Source organism: Zea mays, chromosome 4, assembly GCF_902167145.1.
Source record: "Zea mays cultivar B73 chromosome 4, Zm-B73-REFERENCE-NAM-5.0, whole genome shotgun sequence".
In the NCBI taxonomy this organism is placed as follows: domain Eukaryota; kingdom Viridiplantae; phylum Streptophyta; class Magnoliopsida; order Poales; family Poaceae; genus Zea; species Zea mays.
The window spans coordinates 206,304,303-206,310,302 of record NC_050099.1 but is presented as its reverse complement, the minus strand read 5'-3'; positions in this window follow the sequence as shown (position 1 = coordinate 206,310,302).

Here is a 6,000-nt window from a genome sequence, read left to right as displayed (position 1 = left end):
ATAGGAAGGATGGAAAGAAGAAGAGGTGCATCAAGAAGATCATCTACTATGATAGTGATGCTTCCTCTTCTTCACCAAGGGACGACAGCGATGAAGACTCCTCGTCGAAAAAGAAAACGGTCAATCAAAACTATTCTTTTGATTACTCTCGTATTCCCTACAATTCAAACGCACATTTGTTGTCTATTTCACTTGGAAAACCCCCTCACTTTAATGGAGATGATTATATATTTGCTTTGGTTTGTGTTGGCATCAATCACCAAAAAGGGGGAGATTGAAAGGGAAATAGGGTTAACCTTTTCCTATAATTAATTTTGGTGGTTGAATGCCCAACACAAATAATTGGACTAACTAGTTTGCTCTAGATTACATATTCTACAGGTGCATAAAGGTTCAACACAAAACAATAAAAGATTGAAGATAGGGTTTAAATACAAAGGAGAAAGAAACCGAGTGTGCCCTGGTCTGGCGCACCAGACTGTCTCAAACTCGCCACTCTCGGGTTTCTCAGGGCGCGCTCCGCTATAATTCACCGAACTGTCTGGTGTGACAGCGGAGCAACGGATATCCAGCGCAACGGTCGACTGCAAAATTGCGGGCGCCAGAGCTACAGTGGTGAACAGTGCGCGCAGAGTCAGAGCCGTCCGTTAGAGGCGCACCGGACACTGAATAGTGCCTGTCCGATGCCACTAGAGGACAAAGCCTCCAACGGTTAGAAGCTCCCGAACCCTAACGATTGGGTGACGTGGCTGGCGCACCGGACAGTGTCTGGTGGCGCACCGGACTGTCCGGTGCGCCCATCGACAGCAGCCATCCCCAACGGTTGTTTAGTGGTTGAGGGCTATAAATACCCGCAACCACCACCACTCCAACAATCCAAGCATTCCACACATTGCATTCAATATAAGAGCAATAGACTTCACTCCAAGACACAAATCAAAGTGATCGATCCACTTAAAGTCCCAAATTCAACTCTAGCGCATTAGGGCTTGTGAGAGGATCACTTGTGTTTCTTGTTGCTCTTGTTTGCTTGGTTGGCTTTCTTTTCTTTTCCTTGTTACTCTCAAGTGCTTTGTAAGCAAGGCAAGAGACACCAATTGTGTGGTGGTCCTTGCGGGGTCTAAGTGACCCGTGAGAAGAAAAGAAGAAAGCTCACTCGGTCTAAGTGACCGTTTGAGAGAGGGAAAGGGTTGAAAGAGACCCGGTCTTTGTGACCACCTCAACAGGGACTAGGTTCTTTAGAACCAAACCTCGGTAAAACAAATCACTGTGTTCATCCGTTTTATTTGTGGTTGAATTGTTTTCCCCTCTCTCTCTCGGACTCGAATTCATTTCTAACACTAACCCCGGCTTGTAGTGTGTGCTTAAGTTTATAATTTTCAGATTCCGCCTATTCACCCTCCCCTCTAGGTGACTTTCAATTGGTATCAGAGCCCGGTGCTTCATTAGAGTCTAACAACTCGAAGTGATGTCGGGAGGATCCACCAAGAGGGAGATGGAAACCTGAGAGCACCTAGAGGGGGGTGAATAGGTGATCCTGTAAAATCAAACACTAAATAGCCACAAAACTTAGTTATAGAAGTGTTAGTGTGACTAAGTAGTTTTGAGACGAGTTCTTGTGGACAAAACAATCATAGAGAATGCAACACAAGAGACACGCGATTTTATCCCGTGGTCAGGCCAAGTAACACTTGCCTACTTCCACGTTGTGGCGTCCCAATGGACGAGGGTTGCACTCAACCCCTTTCAAGTGATCCGATGATCAACTTGAACACCACGATCTTTTCCTTTAGAGTCTTATCCTGTTTGCAAGGAATCTCCACAACTTGGAGTCTCTCGCCCTTACAATAGAGATCACAAAGAAAGCACAGAGTAAGGTTGGGAGAAGCAACACACGCAAGACTCAAATATGTAGCACAACCATGCACACAAGTGATGACTTGAGCTCAAATAACAACTCAGAGAGTGCACTACTCGAATGAAGCCCAAATCACTAGCACAATGAAGCGAATGCGCGGGAGCAGAGTCTGGATGCTTTAGAATACTCAGAGAATGCTTCGTGTATTCCTCCATGCGCCTAGGGGTCCCTTTTATAGCCCCAAGGCAGCTAGGAGCCGTTGAAGATCAACATGGAAGGCTATGCTTGCCTTCTGTCAAGTGGCGCACCGGACAGTCCGGTGCACCACCGGACAGGTCCTGTAGACTGTCCGATGCACGATCTCCTTCCAAATTTGGCATATCTGGTCGTTGCTCCTCTGGGCTGATTAGCGCACCGGACAATGTCCGGTGCACACCGGACACTGTCCGGTGCACACCGGACAGTCCAGTGCACTAGCTGACCGTTGGAGCAGTCTGCGTGTTGCGCGAAGATTGCGCGGCCGACCGTTGGCGCTGGCGACCGTTGGCTCACCAGATAGTCTGGTGATTTTTAGCCGTACACCGCCATCGATTCCCGAGAGCAGCAAGTTTCACCGCAGACCAGCCTGGCGCACCGGACACTATCCGGTACACCACCGGACAGTCCGATGTGCCAGACTGAGCTAAAGTTTGGCTGCTCATAGCCAAGTCTTTTGCAATCCGATTCCTTTCTTTTTGGCACTATTTCTAGCACTTAGACACACAATGTTAGTTCACAAAAACAACGTACTAAGTCTAGAAACGCACCTTTTACTTTGATTTGCACCTTTCACATATTTAGCACATAAGTACTCAAATAATGTGTTGGACATCTAATCACCAAAATACTTATAGAAATTGCCCAAGGGCACATTTCCTTTTCAATCTCCCCCTTTTTGGTGATTTATGCCAACACATCAAAAAGCAACAAAAGAAGTACAATATTGATTCAAATTGAAGACCAAATTGTTATTGCACAAGATTTGAAATATTTGGATCATTCTTTGCCACCACTTGGTTTATTTTTGCAAATCAAATTCATTTACCTATCTCTAGGTCAAATACGCTTGTTTGGGCACAAAGAGAGATATTCCAAGAGTGAAATTGATCAAGTGTCAAAAACTCCCCCTTTTTCCCATAATCAAAATTCTCCCCCACAAGAGACCAAATTTTGCAATAAGAGCATTTTGGACAAATCAAAAATTCTAAATCTATTATTTTTGAAATTCACAAGTGGTAGCTGATCCAGTTGCTTTGGCCTTAATTTCTCCCCCTTTGGCATTAAGCACCAAAACGGGATCATTTTTGGCCCTTTAACCCCATTGCCTCACCAAAATGTCAATAAAGAGCAAAAAGGCAAATAGAGCATACGAATGAACTTGGAATTAATTACACTAATACCGGAGTGCAGTGGAAGTCTTTGCATCGTCCAAGTCTACATTTCCCTTTTAATGCACCTTGTAGACTACATCAAGTATACTCAATAACCAGGTTAGTCTCAAAAGGTCAAGTTGTAGCACATCTTCCCCTTAATATGTGCATCACTTGCATATGAACATGTGAGGTCCGGGGATCACGTGTACAACTTGAGCACCACAAATAAACAATAATGGATTTAAATGCATAAAGTAACATGATCAAAGGCATAGAACACATGTATGCTATAGATCAATCCAAGTTACGCGAATCTAAGACATTTAGCTCACTATGCAACCTAGAAAAAGTTTTCTCATCCAACGGCTTGGTAAAGATATCGGCTAGCTGGTTCTCGGTGCTAATATGGTACACCTCGATATCTCCCTTTTGCTGGTGGTCTCTCAGGAAGTGATGTCGGATGTCTATGTGCTTAGTGCGGCTGTGTTCAACAGGATTATCCGCCATGCGGATAGCACTCTCATTGTCACATAGGAGTGGGACTTTGCTCAGATTGTAGCCAAAGTCCCGGAGGGTTTGCCTCATCCAAAGTAGTTGCGCGCAACACTGTCCTACGACAACATACTCGGCCTCAGCGGTGGATAGGGCAACGGATGTTTGTTTCTTTGAACTCCAGGACACCAGGGACCTTCCTAGAAATTGGCACGTCCCTGATGTGCTCTTCCTATCAACCTTGCACCCGGCATAATCGGAGTCTGAGTATCCAATCAAGTCAAAGGTAGACCCCTTTGGATACCAGATCCCGAAGCAAGGCGTAGAAACTAAATATCTAAGAATTCGCTTAACGGCCACAAGGTGACATTCCTTGGGGTCGGATTGATATCTAGCACACATGCATACACTTAGCATAATGTCTGGTCTACTAGCACATAAATAAAGCAATGAACCTATCATGGACCGGTATGCCTTTTGATCTATGGACTTTGTTGAGGTCAACATGCCCGTTGGTTCCCATCGGTGTCTTTGCGGGCTTGGCGTCCTTCATCCCAAACCGCTTGAGAAGATCTTGTGTGTACTTTGTTTGGGAGATGAAGGTGTCGTCCTTGAGTTGCTTCGCTTGGAACCCAAGGAAGTAGGACAACTCGCCCATCATCAACATCTCAGACTTTTGTGTCATCACCCTGCTAAACTCCTCACAAGACTTTTGATTAGTAGAACCAAATATTATGTCATCGACATAAATTTGGCACACAAAAAGATCACCATCACAAGTCTTAGTAAATAGAGTGGGATCGGCTTTCCCAACCTTGAAAGCAATAGCAATTAATAAATCTCTAAGGCATTCATACCATGCTCTTGGGGCTTGCTTAAGTCCATAGAGCGCCTTAGAGAGCTTGAACACATGGTCGGGGTACCTGTCATCCTCAAAGCCAGGGGGTTGTTCCACGTATACCTCCTCCATGATTGGCCCATTGAAGAAAGCGCTCTTTACGTCCATTTGAAACAACCTGAAAGAGTGGTAAGCGGCATAGGCTAATAAAATTCGAATAGACTCTAGCTTAGCCACAGGAGCAAAAGTCTCCTCGAAATCCAAACCTGCGACTTGGGTATAACATTTTACCACAAGGCGAGCCTTGTTTCTTGTCACCACCCCGTGCTCGTCTTGCTTATTGTGGAACACCCACTTGGTTCCCACAACATTTTGCTTTGGACGTGGCACCAGGCTCCAAACTTCATTCCTCTTGAAGTTGTTGAGCTCTTCCTGCATGGCCAACTCTCAGTCCGGATCCTGCAAGGCCTCTTCTACCCTGAAAGATTCAATAGAAGAGACAAACAAGTAATGCTCACAAAAATTAGCTAAACGTGAGCGAGTTGTTACTCCCTTGCTTATGTCACCTAGAATCTGATCAACGGGGTGATTCCTTTGGATCGTCGCTCGGACTTGAGTTGGAGGGACCCGTGGTGCTTCTTCCTCCATCACTTGTTCTTCCTGTGCTCCCCCTTGATCCTGTCCCTCTTCTTGAGGTACCTGTTCACCGTCTTGAGTTGGAGGATGCACCATTGTGGAGGAAGATGGCTGATCTTACTCTTGTTGTTCCTGTGGTCGCACATCACCTATCGCCATCGTGCGCATTGCGGCCATCGGAACATCATCTTCATTTATTTCATCAAGATCAACTTGCTCTCTTGGAGAGCCATTAGTCTCATCAAATACAACGCCGCTAGAGACTTCAACCAAACCCGATGATTTGTTGAAGACTCTATACACCTTTGTATTTGAGTCATACCCTAGTAAAAACCCTTCTACTGCCTTGGGAGCAAATTTAGAATGTCTACCTTTCTTCACCATAATGTAACATTTGCTCCTAAATACACAAAAGTAAGAAACGTTGGGTTTGTTACCGGTAAGGAGTTCATACGAGGTCTTCTTGAGAAGGCGATGTAGGTAGAGCCAGTTTATGGCGTGGCAAGCTGTGTTCACAGCTTCCGACCAAAACTACTTGGGCGTCTTGAATTCTCCAAGCATCGTTCTCGCCATATCAATAAGCGTCATGTTCTTCCTCTCTACCACACCGTTTTGTTGTGGTGTGTAGGGAGCGGAGAACTCGTGCTTGACACCTTCTTCCTCAAGATTATAGGTGTACATTTGGGTCGGGCCTGATGGGCCGGCCCGAAGCACGGAAAAAAAGCACGGTCCAGGCATGGCACGGCCCGAAATATTTTAGTGTC